General features: G+C 50.8%; 1 pseudogene; it reads left to right on the top strand.

Moving 5' to 3' along the window:
- Positions 1-13,333: 13,333 nt before the first annotated feature.
- LOC123791046 (large ribosomal subunit protein eL29-like) lies at positions 13,334-14,020 on the top strand (annotated as a pseudogene).
- Positions 14,021-18,214: the final 4,194 nt, after the last annotated feature.

Genomic DNA, 18,214 nt, shown 5'->3' with positions numbered 1-18,214 from the left:
GCGGCCGCTATGAAAAATGGCCCGGCCGTTCCTCAGAATAATTCAAATAGAATTACCATATGACCGAGCAATTCTGCTTCTTGGTATATTTCCAAAAGAATTGGAAAGAGGGACTCTAGTATTTGCACACGCATGTTTATCACAGCATTAGTGATAAGAGCCAGAAGGTGGAAGCAACCCAGGTATCCACCCCTGGGGAACTGGAGAAACGAAACCCGGTATCTGTGCAATGGAATGTTCCTCAGCCTTTCAAGCGAAGGAAATTCTTTTTTTTTTTTTTTTTTTAAGATTTTATTTATTTGAGAGAGAGAATTCAAGAGAGCACAAGCAGGGGGAGCAGCAGAGGGAGAGGGAGAAGCAGGCTCCCCACTGAGCAGGGAAATCGAAGACTCGGGGCTCGATCCCAGGACCCTGAGATCATGACCTGAGCTGAAGGCAGATGCTTAACCAACTGAGCCACCCAGGCGCCCAGGCATGTATATTTTTTAAAAGAATCAAGCTGAACCTTGCTTTTCCCCTTACAGAATCCTGAAACATCTCCAGGTCTTTCCATCTAGGTCTACTTTATTCTCTCTGTAGCTCATGGCATTCCACTGCGAGACATGCCGTATCTCTGTGACCAGTGGAGATCTATGATTTGTGACACTTCTAGCTATTTACGTATTTAGCAGCCCAAGTCAAGATGGTTAGGATATATGTAGGAAGATTTTTAAATTCTAAAGTGAAGCCCACTTGTCTTCCACAGGAGGGATGCTGGGTACTTACTATCCATTGTTGCCTCAGAGTCTGGTTTCTGAAGCAGATTTGAACGCAGGGTCAGAACTGCAGGGCCGTGGGCACTCCCCCTTCTGGAAATATTCGTGCCTTGTGTGTTTGGTCTCTCCCTGGGTATTGGGAATGAGTCGGGGTACAAGGCAGAGGACTGCCTCTTTTTTTTGGGGGGGGTTGTAAGAAACTTTTCCCCCAGCCTCTGCTGGTTGTGGCCCTGAAGCCCCCACCCTGTGCAGAGGAAAGTCCTGAGGCCCGGTCATGGCGGTCATGGCGGTCATGGCTGCCGCAGCCCTAGCCCTTGGGTCTGGTAAGCTTTGCTTCCTTCTGCTGCTTCACGAGACCTTTCCTGGCCATCTAATCAATTAAAGTTTGCATTCCTTCCTGTGATAGAATAAATATATTTGATCTTTGGCCCTGATTCCTGGCACTGAGCTCCTAAAACCCTTGGAATTTCCTGGGTGATAGGATTGTCTCTTGCTACTCATAAGGAGTCCCTTTCCAAGCATACAGGAGTTAATGCTACGAGGCGACTTAGGGCAGGTAGGGTCCCTGGATAGCCTCAGGATGGGACTGGTCACCAGAGAGACCAAGTAACTGGAGGGTTGCACCACCTGCCAACCTATGGGAAGGGAAGAGGACTGGGCATGCAGCCCGGTAAGAAGTGCTGGGCAGTGAGATTTGAGAGCTCTTCCAGTGTGATGAACAAGAACACGTCTCTTTGCCGGGACGTGGCACAGCCTAAGTCCACGCTCTGCTTCTGTATCTCTTCACCTAGCTGTTCAGTCATGTCTTTCAATGCCCTGTAGAATAAACTGGCATTGTAAGTCATCTGTGTTCCTGAGTTCTGAGAGCGGCTCTAGCAAATTATACAACCTGAGGAGGGGGTCGTGGGAACCTCTGATTTAGAGCCGGTCAGTCAGACGTGCAGGTGACGACTTGGACTTGCAATTGGCATCTGAAGTGGGGGCGATCCAGGGGAACTGAGCCCTTAACCTGTGGGACCCGATGCTCTCTCCATGTAGACAGTGTCAGAAGTGAGTTAAGTCATTCTGCTCCCTTGTGGCGCCTGGCTGCTCAGGCAATGGAACGTGTGACTCTTGATCTTGGAATTGTGAGTTCAAGCCCCACGCTGGGTGTAGAGATCACTTAAAATAATAAATAAATTAATAAATAAATAATAAAAAGTTTTTAAAAAAGGTTAAAAAATAAAATCTTAAAAAAAAATTGCGGGACACTCGGCTGGTGTCAGAGAACTGGTGTGGGAACACCCCTGAACACCCACATATTTGGTGACCAGAAGTACTGGGAGTAGGGAAGGGAAATGCGGTTTTCCTTTGCACCTTCATTGCCGTGGTATTTGCTTGACTATGGCAGCCCTAACCATCCGCTTCCCTGCCGGAAGACCCTTGTCCTGTTCCATAGCTGTCCTTGCTGTCAGGTATAAACGCAGACTCAGAGCCTCCCCTTTCCCCTGCTGAATAATCCCTTATTCTTCTGGTGGCAGCAGAAATGCTATGTTTCAGGATTGGGGGACCTTTGAGGACGTGTGAGGCCCTAGCCATACACTTCACTCATAGGGACTGGCCTTGCCTGACCAGAGGAGTCTCCAATTAGGACGTGATGGAGAGGGGCGCCTGGGTGGCTCAGTCAGTTAAGCGTCTGCCTTACGCTCAGGTCATGATCCCAGGGTCCCGGAATTGAGTCCCACATCAGGCTCCGTGCTCAGTGAGTCTGCTTCTCCTTCTGCCTACCACTCCCCCTGCTTGTGTGCTCTGACAAATAAATAAAATCTTAAAAAGAAAAAAAAAAGTGTGATGGAGAGTTTTGGGAATGTGACCTGACTGGGTAAGAACTCTGTGACTCAGTTTCACCCATTGCTGACTAAGTCATCGCTGCCACCCGTTTGTTGGCGGCGGCGTCTGCAGCTTGCCGTTCAGTTGGTTTTCGTTTCTGAATCCTTGTAAGCTGCATGGTCCCTCCTGATGAAAAGTGGGCTATTTCTGCTTCCCAGAAATGTTGGGTTCTGAGATTTCCCTTACTGGAAATGGGCCCCTTTCCTGGGATCTGAATCTACCCTCTCCAACACGCAGGTGAGCTGTCTTTGTACTGAAGCCCTTGACCGTGGGAGTTCCACTTCCGGCCTGAGGTGGTCGTCCCCCTAGAGAGCAGCTCGCCTGCTGGCTTCCCCGCAGTGTCTGTTTCACGTTGGCAGAAGCACTAAGGCTGGTTTGGGTCCATTATCTCCCCTTTGCTGTTTCCGGTGCTATGAATAGAATTTTATTTTCCCAGCCTAATTTGATCATCTTCCTGGAACAAGGCGAAGCGTGATGGGTGCCAGACCTGCCGGCCGCTGAGGACGGAGGGCTTCGCTCGCCCGGGCGAGTGAGGGGAGTCCACGGGCGCCCCTCCTGCGGCAGCTCCTTCCCGCGCGCTTTCTGAAACACGGACGGACGCACCGAGGGCAGAACGCTGCTTTAGATGATTCCTCATTTTCTCTTGTTCTCTTTGCCAGTAGGGGGAAATCGGATAGACACTTGGACAGGAATACCCCAGTGTGCGCTTCCTCTCCCCTGGGTTAGCCATCAGCACGCACAGGACGGCAGCGGACGCCCTGCCTCTGCCCGGTCCGGCTGTGTGCGGCGGAGACCCCGACGAGCGTCGCCCGCAGCCATTGCACTCCACCTGCTGCTTTGTTTTCTTGCCCCTTTCCTTCTGGGGGTTGACTTCAGCTCTACACACCAGCAGACTTCCCTGTTCATTCCCTAGGTGTTTGGCGCAGCCCTTCGTTCCTCCCTCTTGTTCTCTGTGTGTTACCGGTACCCTCGGCCTCGTCTGTCGCTGGCTCGTGGCCCCTCCGCGTCGGCTTCCCCCCCTCCCGGCGGAGGGCTGCGGCGATGAGGGCTGCGCGCCGGCGTTCTCTCTTCGGTTGTTGAGCGCTCAGGTTGGCTTGTGCGCACAGTGGCCATCAGGCCATGCCCGGTGTTTATTTGTCCGGCGGTGAGAGCAGAGCCGGGAAGGCGGAGTCAGCTGGGAAGCCGGGCGTTTCTGGGGACGCTAAGTGTGGAGGGAAGGCTGGGGAGAACTCCCAAAGGCTGGGCCCCAGAGATCTAATTGTGTAGGATCTCCCGAGTCCCGAGAAAGCACAAAAGGTCTTAGAAGGAAAGATCCTTCAAGCATGGCGAGTGCGGGCCGAGGTCCACTGGGGAGTCACAACCTACTGCTGAGCGGGAAGCCTGCTGGGGAGAGCTTTGCACTGTCCGGTTGCTGCGGCCCAGAGGAATTGCACCCGCCAACAGTCTGATGGAGGTAAGGAGCGTGAGGAAGCACCAAGAAGCATCCACGTTCTCGTGCATCGGTGTGCTCACGCTGGAGAGAGCCCTCTCCTGCAGCAAGTGTGGGAAGGTGTGTGTCTCGGGCTCCGACCAGCTGCCGCAGACAGAAGGCCCGTGAGTGTGAGCAGTGTGGCACAGCCTTCAGCCCTGGCTCCCAGCTTCCGACATGCGGGAAGAAGGCTCCTGAGAGCTGAGGGTGGAGAGAAAGCTCCAGGAGTCGGTCGCTCAGGCTGCTCACCGGTACTTCATAATCGAAAAAGCTCCGTGAAGGTAACAAGTGTGGAAGAACCTTCCAAGACAACGAGGCCCTTTCTCCTTTTCTTCCTGACGGGAAGGAGTATGTGTGTGTCTGTAAGGAGTGTGGAGAGGCCTTTTCTCAGGAGGCTGCTTTTCTTTGTCGACCACCCAGTCCACGCTAGAGAAAAGCTGTAGAGGCCATAAAGACAGGTCCCACCTCGTCACACCCCCGATAGGCCACAAGTGTGCAACAGGGGTGGCGGGGCTTCTCTGTATTGCGGTCACTGCTGTGCCCCATGGATTCAGCCCGAGAGAAGCTCCATGAATGGCAAAGCTCCCAACACCTGGTTCCTTCTCCTCGGGGAAAAGCCTTTTACATGTGGCGAGTGGGGGAAGGCCTTTAGGGAGCAGCCCCCTGTCATCGCCCACCAGACTCTTCATACTCCAGAGAAGCCTTAGAGAGTGCCAGAGGCCTGGAAAAGCCTTCAGCCAAGCCGAATGGAAGGGCCCTTCGAAGTGTCCACGCAGGAGAGAAACCTGGGAGTGCGGCAGATGCGGGAGGAACCCCAGCCTTACTGGGCAGTGCCCCCACTTCCGGGACAGGCTTTGACGGGAGGGAGGAGGGCAGAAAGGTGGTTAATACTCACGAACACCGTCGTTAACATAGTAGGTTTCCTACCATTTCCAAGCCCGGGAGTGTGACGAGGGAACGCAGAAAAAGATCACCCCTTCCCCTCTGGCAGAAGGGATGCAGGAGACTGACGGTGCCAACACAGCAAGGGGGGAACGCTTCCCTGTGGCCAATTCCAGAGCAGGGGTCGCCAAGCCTTTTTGTAAAGGGGCCAGAGAATAAAAACGTTCGGCTTGTAGGCTTATTGGCCTCTGTCGTTGTGACTCAGCTCTGCTGTCGGGGCGCAGAAGCAGCCAGAAGTACGTACGCCAATGAGTGTGGCTGCCTTCCAGTATGATTTGCTTTACAAAAACAGAGCCGACCCGATTTGGCCCGCAGGTCATGCTTTGCCAACCCGTGTTCTAGCGAGAAAGCCTCTCGGGAAGCTTTGATAATCAGAGGCTGGAGTCACTAGACAGGATTCCTAATGCAGAGAAATCTGGGAGCACGATCAGTGGAACAGAACCTTTAGGGGGTGCTCCAGCCTCGTCAGAGGGCGGTAGGAGAGGCATGAAAGATCCAGAAACCTGGGTTTTGCCATAAAGTAGCTGAAGGACCAGCACCCAGTCACTCAGAAGCCACAGGGCTTCTATGAGAAGAGCAAGGGAGTGTATCTGAGAGTGCTTCCGAGGTGAATATGGTAAACACATATATTAATTTTTTTCGAGTAATCTCTACACCTACCGTGGGGCTTGAACTCACAACCCCGAGATCAAGAGTCACACGCTCCACCCACGGAGCCAGCCAGGCGCCCCACTATGGTAAACACATTTACAGTGGTGATGTCAGGGTGCCGATGGTGTTCAGAGCCATGGGACGGGATGATTTCACCAAGGGGATTCAGGAAGCTGGGGGCCTCCAACATTCAGTGGTAAGGAGAAGTGGGGGACTTGGCCTGAAAAGCCATGAAAGCGACCTGTGAGGTCGGAAGATAGCAGCGGGCAGCCAGGAGCGCAGCGTGACGAAGTGTCTGAGGATGGGACAGTCGCCTCCGAGTGCTGCTGCTGGACTGGCAGGCGTAGGACGGGGCAGGGACACTGGGACTGTGGAGGCCGCTCTCCGAGCTCCCTGGGGCCGCCGCATAGCACCTAGCACCAGCTGACTGGCTTAGAACCATAGGGATTCTCAGGGCTCTGGAGGCCAGCGGTCCAAAATCCAGGTACCAGCGGGGCCGTGCTCCCTCTGCAGGCCCTGGGGGAAAGCCTCTGCCAGCTCCTGGGCTCGCGACGCTCCCTGGCTTGTGGCTGAGGAACTCCTTTCTCCGCCTGCGTCTTCCAAGGCCCGCTGTCCTGTCTGTGTCTCTTCTGTGGCTTCTAGGGCACTTGGCTTTGGATTTAGGGCTCCTCTCGTAATCCAGGATGATCTTGTCTCAAGGCTCTTAATTACACCAGCAAACACCCTTTTTCCAAATCCGTTCGCATCGTAGGTTCCAGGGGTTAGGATGTGGACGTAACTTTTGCAGGGGCACCTTCCAGGCCACTCCGGGTTCTGCTGGTGAAGCAACGGTCACCACCCGTACCGAACGGAGTGGGTTCTGGAGAGAATGGGGCGGAGGCAGGGCAGCCGGCGAGCCGATCTCCAGCTGGAGGTAAGGTGGAGTCACGCGCTGCTGGTGAAAGCCGGGCTCCGCCGATAACCCTGCTCTCCGTGTTGGAGTAGCACCCCTCCCCTCCCAACAGGCGCCATGGCCTTTCTGGAATCAACCGTTGCAGTGGGCGCATCATATTGGGTCTTTAGAAGCCACAGGAGCTTCCCTGGGGGCGGAAGGGTAGCGCAGCCAAGCCCAGGGGGCAGGAGCTAAGAGAGATGGAGCTCGCAAGGGCCCGACTTGCATGGGCGCCTCTGGAAAGCCCGAAGGCGGCGCTGGGCGCTGGCAGAAGCCGGTTACCTGCAGGCAGCTCTCCAAGGAACAAAGGGCACGTCCCCCCCTCAGCCGCGGGAAGCCTGGCCTCACATCGCTAAAGCCACTTCCCAGACCTGCCGGAGGAGGACATAGTCTTCCTGAACGCGGGGCACCCACGTCCGGCCTGGCGTCGGGCCATGCCCGGATCTCGACGGGAATGGCTCACCTCAGCTGTTGCACCTGCGGGATCTTCAGCGGGGACACCCGACGGGGGCGCGCTTTTGGGAGTTGAGTTGAGACCATCTCAGCCTTGAACAAAAAAGAACTAGAGAGAACTAAACAGGCCTTAGGTGGAGGCTTTGGCCGGAGTAGGCCACGTTGCGGTGTATAGACAGACGGTGATGGCGGAATGAAGTTACTCCCGGGAGGGTAGCACCGGGGGGAAGATGGTGTGTGTGCTGGGGGGGAGGATGTATTTCAAGCCGCAGCTGAAACCTAACTGTTTCAGAAAGACACCCCTGAGTAAGTCGGGTTCCCTGTTTCAGCTCACCGTCCTGTGTCACCGGCCTAGGAACGCAGCCCCACCACGGCGAGGCCTGGCCAGCACCGCTGCCACGACCGCGCGGACTGGAGAGGGGAAAGGGCTTTGTCCTGAGCAGTCACTTTGTGCTGTCTGGGGGGGACCACTGCTGCCTCCCTCCTGCAGGAGCCCACCTGTGAGCTCCGCCGCATGCACAGCCCCAGGGGCAGGGTGTGCAGGGGAGTCTCCCGAAGTCACTGAGGGCAGGCTGTGTGCAACCCTCCCACTGCACCTCTGCCTCTCCAGTGGCCTCTTGGCGCCGCAGCGATTGCTGGCTCCCTCCCAGCCTTGCCCTGCCCTGCCCTTATCCCCAGTCTATTCAATGCCACTGGAAGGGTTTCCTTTGAGCCACCCCCCCCCCCCCGCCCCAAGTCCCCCCCCCCCCCCCCGCGCTCTGCCAGCCCTAGCTGAGAGAGGTCGCAGTGCGCTACCCCAGCACCAGCATAAGGCCCCCACCCCTTGCATTCTCCCCCAGGTGGAAGTGCTTCAAACCATCTGATGGAAACAAACTTTTTCTTTTCTTTCTTTCTTTTTCTTTCTTTCTTTTTCTTTTCTTTTCTTTCTTTCTTTCTTTCTTTCTTTCTTTCTTTTTCTTTTCTTTCTTTCTTCTTTCTTTCTTTCTTTCTTTCTTTCTTTCTCTCTTTCTCTTTCTTTTCTTTTCTTTCTTTTTTTTAAGATTTATTTATTTTATTTGAGAGGGAGAGAGAGTCTTTAGTAGACACCACACTGCGTATGGAGCCCGACCCGGGGCTCCATCTCACAACCCTGAGATTACGACCTGAGCCGAAATCAAGAGTTGTGTGCTTAACTGACTGAGCCACCTAGATGTCCCGAACACCTGCTTCTACCTACGCTCCTGGGAGTGTTCACACACGGGCATCGCTCGTCTCTCTACGAGAAGGGGGGCCAGACACACAACGGCCTCTAAGGTTTGACGTTGGAAATGGAATTACTAGAGAGGCTCACTTCCCATGTCGTGTGCCTCTAATGTATTCTGTCATCAAAATGAGAGATTAAAATACGGAAAAATACGTGTGCGGTTGTTTACTAACTACTAGTTACTAGTATCTTTTCTAAGTGTTTTCAGGATGAGGGCTCAGCTCAGCTGATCTTTCTATACATTTACTTCCCTTGAAATTTAATTTTGACACACAGGTCCACATGGTGTATAAAGCTCAGAGTAAAAACAATTTATAACATTTTTGGCTAAAGGGAAGTTGTAGAAAAGTAGTTTCTATCCAATCAAATTGGCTTTTTTTTTTTTAAATTAAAGCCTAGTTCAAATGGGATTGCCGAAAAGGGTGTATGATCTCGGAGTATTTGAGAAGTACCCATTTTGTTGCCTGCTGGTGTACTGATGGCAACATGTTTTCTAAGTGGTGTTTATTTGCGAGTTGTGAACAGAAGGGAGTGTCCCCCAGTCACCTGGGGACCTGTCTCCAGCAGTGCAGTGGACTTCGTGACCTGGGGTTTGGCACGGCCCAGAAGGGACGCTCTGGCTCCCTGGTCCCCTCCTGACACCTGGCACTCAACATGTAATCTGTAAAGAAAAACCAGGAGGTTCCTGTTGGATAGACAATCGAGGAAAATCCCTGAAATGCTTTTTAGAAAGCAAACTCTGCTTCATCCTTCAAATTGCTTTGATCCTGATTCCATTGTGCTATAAACTGTGACATATTTGGATTCAAATTTTATTGTTAAGAAAGGCAATTTCCCCTGTTAGAGGTGCCCTTCTGGAGGAATGTCTTACAGGCGCCCCCACCCCCTGCACCCGCTGCTTGATACAAGCCTTTTTGAGGGGTGGCATTAGAGACCTAGGCCTGGACAGCCTTTGAGCGCAGAGAGCGTTCCCTAGTCTGCTGGGCTCCTCCAGCACTGGGTGGAAATGATGAGAGGCCTACGGTGCTTTCACGTGGTCATAAAGCCGGCAACCGGGTGCCTGGTTCTGGGGGGAGCTGGGCGCCCCCCCGCCCCCGGCGAGAGCTGGCTCCAGTCCCCCGGGAGTCAGGGAACAGTGAGGGCGCCCAGGATGGGGGGGGACTGACCGTGGAGCAGGGGTGCAGGGAGGCAGGAAAAGAGGCCCGGCCCAGAGAATGGGAGAGAGCTTACGGCGCTGGGAGAACAGGCAGGAAAAGGTTTCCATTCCTCAGAGGAAAAGGAAGGAGAGAGCCTGGTTTTAAAATACCTCCGGGCCTGGGCCTCCGACGGAGGAGGGGGTGCTGGGGCGCGCAGAGCCGCCCCCAAACCGCAGGCAGCGCAGGCATCAAGAGCCTCAGGAGAAGCGGGTTTATGAGCCTTGAAACCCTCTGAGATGTGAGAGATAATATCCATAAAATCCAGGATTGCTAGAAAGCCACAGACTTGCTTCTCCAAACCGCTGAAAATAGAAAGTAGGAAGTGAAATGAATAGCGCTGGGGATGAGAAGGAAAGCAGGCCATGTGTGCATATCTTCAAAGCGAGAAAACAACCCCATCTTCGGAGTCCATTACATTCCAGATGCTGAACCAAGCAATTTCCACTTATTATTTCATTTAATCCTCATAAAAGCCCGAGGAGATAGGTCCTACAATCTTGTGTTATTGATGAAATTCTCTTAGGCTGGATGACTGGCTCCAAAGTCACAGAGCTGAACCGTGTTCTAGCGGACTCAAGAGGATGCATTTAATCACTGTGCGGGTAGTTTTGGAACGTTTTCCACAAAGACCCACAGTAAGAGATGGATTTCAGATCTGAACCCAGCGCACATACATCTAATATATAACTGAAAGTAGAATTTCCTAAAACAGCATGTGCCCTTGCCACCTACAGCGCTCTCTGATATTTTCTATTCGTTCTGTTTTATTTAAAAGGAAATGCTAGTCACGACCTGGTAAATGCATTTCCTCATCCATTAATGGGACAGGACCCCTAACGCCCCCCCTCTGCAGTTGGAGAAGGCTTGCATTACCCCCTCCCACCAGTGGAGGGGGTACGCTGGACCCAGAAGAGGGCTTTACTAGGGCCCCCTGAATTGCTGGGCTGGAGTGTAAATACCTCCCTGGATAAACAGAGCAGACAGTAAGAATCTCTGGAATCTTCTGGTCCTGATGAATTACACCCCAGCAGCCCTCACAGACCTTTCAGGAAGTGCTGCAAATGAGACTGGCAGTGAATTATGAACAAATAATTAGGAAGCAGTAATAAAGGGGTACGGCGTGCCCTGGTGAGGAGCCCTTCAAGCCTGATCTCTGTCCTGGGTGCAGAACTTGACCAGCACTGTAGACACGGTGAGCGGGAATTTCAGCAAAGCGCTTGGCTGATTTCCTGAAAGCCCGCAGGAGAACTTGGGAACCGCAGGATGGTCTGTGGCTAAGTACGCTTATTCACAGCTGACTGCCTGTTCCAAACAGGTCTCAAAAGTGACAATCCGTGAGGGAGTTCTTTGTAAGAACAAAAGCAGGGAACAAGTGGAAGTTATCATTTATAGATTTAATTGTCTCCACCTTCTCCGAGGCAGTGTGAGCCCAGAGACCGGCTACCTTGCGTCCCCAGCACTTCACCCAGGCTCTGGCATTTAGTTGCTCCTCAAGAACTCTAGGGGAATGTTACCATTAATTATTTTTTTTAAAGATTTTATTTATTTATTTGACAGAGAGAGAGACAGCCAGCGAGAGAGGGAACACAAGCAGGGGGAGTGGGAGAGGAAGAAGCAGGCTTCTAGTGTAGGAGCCTGATGTGGGGCTCGATCCCAGAACGCTGGGATCACACCCTGAGCCAAAGGCAGACGCTTAATGACTGCGCCACCCAGGCACCCCTGTTATCATTAATTAATCAATCAATATCTGCCTGAAAGAGGACTCCAGGGACAAGGGCCAGGGCTCAGGCCTTCGTCCTCTCACAGTCCACCTTCTCGCCAGTGAGCAGGTGGATGCATGGATGACATATTTACCAAAGTTTCAGGTGGCCCCAAAAAACTGGGACAGCCAAAGCACTGGATGACAGAATCGGGGTCCAAAAATAACTTTGCAGCCTGGCATGGTGGGCTGACTCAAGATGAAAAATAATAGCAATCCGTATTCCGCTGGTAGGTCTCCGACTTAGCTTGGCGAGCCCAGGGTGAGGGGGGTAGGGCTTCACAGCAACATGCGTCAGGGACTTGGGGTTTTTATTGGAAGCTAACAAACGAGGCAGCGATGTGGCAAGGTCGCCAACGCTGCAGACTTAGCCTGTGCAAATGCAAGCTTAGTGAACAATAGAGGGAAGTCGGAGCCCCTCTACTTCACGCAGGTCAGATGAGGCTGGGAGACCTGGCTTTGAATGATGACGGGTCACAGTGACACATTGCAAACCTTCCAGGGGTGAATATGTTGAATTTGCCCAAATCAAAATCAAGGATTTCTGTTCAGTAAAGACTGCCAGAAAGGTGCTGACCGGCTGGATAACACAGCAGGAAAAGATGTCATATGCAATTAACACAGAATTAACATCTAGCGTGTTTAAGGAACACCTTCGCATCAACAAGAGAAAGGCAGGAAAGCGCCAGGAAAGAGGGCACAGGGGAGGAGCGGGCACTTGGCCGGAGAGGAAATTGGAACTGTTGCCAGCGAGGCTGGGATCCATCACTCATCAAAGGAATGCAAATTAAAACAACAGGACTCTCTGGTAATAGCAGGAGAGCTCTCTCCAGCAACCCTCCCGCTGAAACAACTAAAAAAGCGGGAGAAGATGTTGAAAGGAGCCTCTGTAAAGAGCTGACAAGACGGGACAGCATGCCTCTGTAGGGCACGGGGATCAGGAGAAGCTGCTCTCTTCCCGAGGACCTCTGCCCACTAGCGGAGGGTGGGGCTCTCCTTCGGATGGCCTCTTGGGATCAATATGTCTCCACCCAGCCCCGAGTGGGAAGTCTAACGGGAGGCCCCTGTCCCCCCAATAAGCCAGGTTAAGGGTTAAACCAGGAGTGGACCAGCCTGCCAGGATTACAGCCTGGTTCTGTTGGCCCGGGTGACCCAGGGTACCCCAAGCCTCGACTTTGAGTAGCTCAGCGCTGGCAATGCCCCCCGGGCTCCTGGAAGCAGCAAACACAAATGCTCTGTGGGGGAAATTACCTTCACCCCGAATTATTCCTACAAATAATTTTTCAAGTATAACAACCAGCATGTCGTCAAAGATAACTCGGGAAACAAGGAAATCAGGCTCCAGCCCGCTGCCCTAGAAGCCCAATTTCTGAGACTGTCAGACTCCACATCTGACACCTGGGGGCCGGGGTGGCACCAAAGGAGTGTGTGGCCGTCAGCAGCTGAGTGCCCCAGCAGCCAGGGGTCGTGTGAGTGCGTGACAGCATGTGTGTGCGCGCGCGTGTGCCACCAGCATGTTGGAATGTTCTCCCTGGCCGAGCTGGTCAGGTTTTGTGATAATCTTCTAACTTTTCAAAAAACACATGGTTGGGGACCCCTGGGTGGCTCAGTGGGTTGAGCATCTGCCTTCGGCTCAGATGATGATCTCCGGGTCCTGGGATTGAGCCCCATGTCCCCTGCTCAGCGGAGAGCCTGCTTCTCCCTCTCCCTCCTCCCCTCCCCCTGCTTGTGCTCTCCTGCTCGTCAAATAAATGGATAAAGTTTTAAAACAAAACAAAAACAAAAACACGTGGTTGAAGAAGGGCCACTTATTCTAATTTGTATGAAGATGCCCTGTGGCCTGGGGACCGCCCCATGTAAAGACTTTAGATAATGGAACTGTGTGATACAGATGATAAAGTAAGTTTACTGTCGCAAAGAAATAGGTTGAATATATCTGCAGGGAACAGGAAAGTAGGAAAACTGATATGGTACATCTTAAAAAGAACCAAATTGGACTTCTTGAAATAATAAATACAGTAAATGAAATGGGAGGCGCTTTGGAAGCCGCAGGCTTCGGTTCACGCATGGCCAAGTCTAAGAACCACACAACGACAGCCAGGCACAAAAATGGCACAGAAGGGGCACCAAGAAACCCCGGTCACAAAGATATGAATCTCAGGCGCCTGGGGGCTTAATCAGTTAAGCAGCCAACTCTTGGTTTCCACTCAGGTCATGATCTCGGGGTCCTGATATCGAGCCCCGTGTGGGGTCTGTGCTCAGTGCAGAGTCGGCTTGAGATTCTCTCTCTCTCTCTCTCTCTCCCTCTTTCCTCCTGCCTCTTCTCCCACCCTCGCTCTCTCTCAAATAATAAAGAAATAAATCTTTTTTTAAAAAGATATGACTCTCTGAAGGGGGCGGAGCCTGAGTTCCTGAGGAGCACGAACTCCGCCAAGAAGCACAAGAAGGGCCTGAAGAAGAAGCAGGCCAGCAACGCCAAGGCCATGCATGCACGTGCCGAGGCTGTCAAGGGCCTCATCGAGCCCAAGATCCCGAAGGGTGGCAGCCGTATCACTCCGCCAAGCTTGGGAAACCTGCTCGTGTCCGCATTGCCAAGGGTCTCAGGGCTCTGCAGCCCGAAGTCCAAGACGAAGGCTCAAACCAAGGCCCGGGCTGCAGCTGCGGCTCAGGCTCTAGAAGGCGCCCAGGCCCCCACAAAGGCTCCGGTGCAGAGGCCTCTGTCCGCCAGTGTGAGGACGGGAGGACCGGGGTGAGCCCTGGGCTTCTCTCTGCACGGGACTGGTGTCCTCCTGTGCTATTTGAACAAATAAGCTTGCGAAGGGATCTGTCAAAAAAACAAACATGAAATGAAAAATTCATGGCAATGAGATCCCTACTTTATCCCAGTTAGAGAGACCAAAGGTAGAAAGGTGGGAAATGTGCAGCACTGGCCAGGATCTGGGGAGCTGGGATCCTTGGGCAACATTAGAGGATGCGTAGAGAATATGCCTTCTGGAAGGATACTTATGGTGCTTTGTGCAATTGGCCTACTGTCACCTGAGTTCAGAGCTCAGAGAAACCCTTGCCCAGGCCTGTGCAGGGACAAGCACGGGAGCCTTCAGCCCGAGATGCTGGGGTGAACGCCCGCATGCGGTTTGCAGTGGCTTTCTTCTTCTCCTTCCTCCCCCTCCTCCTCCCCCTTCCTCCTTCCCTTCTTCTTCTTCTTCTTCCAATTTATTTATTATTTATTTTAGTTAGAGAGAGAGAAGAGAGAGAGAAAAAGAGCACAGTGGGGGAGGGAAGAGGGAAAGCGAGAGAGAGGCTCAAGCAGACTCCGTTCTGGGCGCGGAGCCTGACACGGGGCTTGATCTCACAACCCCAAGGTCATGACCTGAGCCGAGACCAAGAGTCAGACGCTCAATGACTGAGCCACCCAGGCACCCCGGCAGTGACTTTCTTAAAGCAGACGTGGAAAGAACATTTTCATTGGAAATAAATCACTCTCTAGCCTGTGGAAACTGAAAGAGGAAGAAAGCTTATCTTGAAGGGGCTCCAAATAGGGAGGCAACGTGATTCTTCATGTTGAGATGATTACAAAATTCAACTTTAACAATATTTTATTTGTATTGCTTCATAGTATTAAAATCATTTAATCAGTTTTGTTAAAGTCAAACACATACAAGAAATCATCCAGATTATATGATGTGGCTCTTTTAGGTAAATAAAATACTTTTATAATGTCAGTATTTTTTTTGTAATGGTGGTCTTTTCACAGAGTCTGACAAACATAAACACGTGGTCAGAATGCAAAACCGACCAATTAGCTGGACAGAGTTCACGTCCCCGTGACCCCATATTTCTCTGGGTACATTTGCAAAGTTAATGATTAATTTTAATTAGTTGTCTAATGGTGTTAACATTTTTTTGAAATCCCCATAGTAAAATGTAACCTAGAGCCAAATCTGAGGGGTGAAGATCCTGTATAAAATTTCTTTTTTTTAATTTAAATATTTTATTTATTTATTTGACAGAGATAGAGACAGCCAGCGAGAGAGGGAACACAAGCAGGGGGAGTGGGAGAGGAAGAAGCAGGCTCATAGTGGAGGAGCCTGATGCGGGGCTCGATCCCATAACGCCGGGATCACGCCCTGAGCCGAAGGCAGACGCTTAACCGCTGTGCCACCCAGGCGCCCCCATGTATAAAATTTCTATCAAATGACAAGCGCTAACTTTTGTTCAAAGTTGATTAAATCAAGAAACCCAGACCAGCATTTTAAATAAGTTGTGAATTGAATCAACCTGATTAAAATCAGACCCCCTGCCTCCAAATACTAGGTGTAAATTATGCTGATAGTATTTAAGACAGTTGGCAACTCCCAAACACCCCAGCTGCTTCCTGGACGATGATCCTCAGAAGAGCTGGACAGGCAAGGGGGGGCCCACCCCAAACCTACATTCTGAGCAGGCTCATGGCCGTGGCCTCTCTGGACCTGGGCAACGAAGGACTGACGACTGAAATGCATTGCCACCAAATGGCTTTAATGCGTCCTGGTTTACTGATGGAAAATGGTTTGTGTTGAAGTTACATTCGCAAACTCCTTATGAAGAGATTAAATTTACACGGGCTTGCTTTGTTGTACTCAGAATGCTCGGATACATTTTTATTAGCTTGGGGGAGCTCCAGGGTTTCTCATAAGTAAGCTTCTTGTTAATTGCCTTTTTTGTACATAAACAAAATCCCAAATTGGAAAAATGAAAGAAAATGAAGAACGAAAATTTCTTTACTTAAAATGCAATTCTTTGGTAGCCTCGTGCATTCTTTTTCCTTTTTCATTAATTATTCAACACATTTTTATGATCCATGGGCTTAATTGGGCTGAATTAAAATTGGAACTGGGACAAAATATGCATGTAGTCCAAATGATGGTGTTTTTTCCCAGTAATAGTTCTGAGGAACAATGGGGTGAATTTGAAAAGCATGACCTTTACAATCATTCAGACCTGGGTTTTAACTGGGGTCCCCCAATTAGCTATAAATTAATGAGTCTGTTGCAGTTTCTGTTCTGCCAAATGGGAATATCATCTCCCTTGCAGTTGTTATGAAGGTTAAAGATACGAGTAAAGGGCCTGGCACATGAGAGACCGTGGTTAATATTATCCCCTGGTGTGATTCTGGCCAGGGTTTCATGGTTTAAGCCTTTCAGTCTTGTGGGCATTTGTGTTGGTTGTTTTTACATATAGCGTGACCTGGTGGGCTGTGCTTGCCCTTCTAGATATTCTTTTCAGTGTGATTTTATTTTCACCTGAACTTGAGACATATTTCCACATGAGTTCATTGATCCGACCAGGAAAGCCTGCGGAGGTTGCTCCTCCAGGCCGTCAGCGCAAGCTCACAGTCTGAAACCGGAAAACCCGCGAGGAAATAATCCACCATGAATGAGAGTTTACCTACATAACAAAGAGCAGGATTAGACCTTCGATCACTTCAGACAATGGAATTATAAGCTTTAAGCTGTACGTATGTTAAAAACTGTTGAGGTCATAAAACAAAGACTCAAAAGCATGAGTAATAACAGAATGCTACAAAAATGTTATGTATCAATGATTATAAATGATGATTATAAACTCAATGGATAAATTAAACAGATGATTAGAAGTAGCTGAGGTTAGAATTGGGCACTGGAAGGGGCGCCTGCGTGGCTCAGTCGGCTAAGCGTCTGCCTTCGACTCAGGTCATGGTCCCAGCGACCCGGGATTGAGCCCCACGTCAGGCTCCCTGCTCAGCGGAGAGCCTGCTTCTCCCTCCCCCTCCACTGCTCCCCTACTTATGTGCTCTCTCTCTCTGCCAAATAAATAGATAAAATCTTAAAAAAAAAAACTGGGCAGGGGCGCCTGGGTGGCACAGTCGTTAAGCATTTGCCTTCGGCTCAGGGCATGATCCTCGCGTTCTGGGATCGAGCCCCACATCAGGCTCCTCCTCTGGGAGCCTGCTTCTTCCTCTCCCACTCCCCCTGCTTGTGTTCCCTGTCTCGCTGGCTGTCTGTCTCTGTCAAATAAATAAAATCTTTAAAAAAAATTGGGCAATGGAAGATAAATCTGACAAAATTATCTAAGATGTAGCACAGGGGCACCTGGCTGGCTCGGTCGGTTAAGCCTCTGACTCTTGATTTTGGCTCAGGTCATGGTCTTGTGGGTCTTGGGATCAAGCCCCATATCAGCTCCACGCTCAGCATGGAGTCTGCTTAAGACTCTCTCTCCCTCTGCCCCTTCCCCGTGCACTCTCTCTCTCTCTCTGAAGTAAATAAATAAATCTTTAAAAAAAAGAGAAGAAAAACACTAAATTGAAAAGACATATAGACCCCTATGTTTATTGCAGCTTAATTTACAATAGCCAAGATATGGAATTAGCCCAAGTGTCCACTGAGAGATGAATGGATAAAGAAGTGGACTGTTACTCCGCCATTAAAAAGAATGACATCTTGCCATTTGCAACAACATGGCTGGACCTAGAGGGTACTATACTAAGTGAAATAAGTCAGAGAAAGACAAATACCATATGATTTCACTCAAAGGTGGAATCTAAAAGACAAAACAAACAAACAAACAAAAAGCTGAAACCGACCCATAACTACAGAGAACAAACTGAAGGGTGCCAAAGGGGAGGAGGGCAGGGCTCTGGGCAAAGTGGGTGAAGAGGAATGGGAGAAACAGTCTTTCCGTATGGAATGAATAAGTCACAGGAAGGAAAGGTACGGTGTAGGGAATATAGTCAACGACATTGTAATAGTGTTGTAGCTACACCCGTAGTGAGCCAGCATGACATTAAGTTCGTCAAATCACCACCGTACACCTGAAACCAATGTAACACTGTGTGCCAGCTACACTTCAATCAAAACTAAATAAAATGCCTGATGATTTTTGAAAAAGAAATGAAGATCTCTATAAAATCATAGATGATATAATTCACA

This window comes from Ursus americanus, chromosome 32 (assembly GCF_024610735.1).
Source record: "Ursus americanus isolate L20-20 chromosome 32, mUrsAme1.1.p, whole genome shotgun sequence".
Classification (NCBI taxonomy): domain Eukaryota; kingdom Metazoa; phylum Chordata; class Mammalia; order Carnivora; family Ursidae; genus Ursus; species Ursus americanus.
The sequence above is the reverse complement of the archived record's forward strand: the minus strand, read 5'-3'. Positions and strand labels throughout refer to the sequence as shown.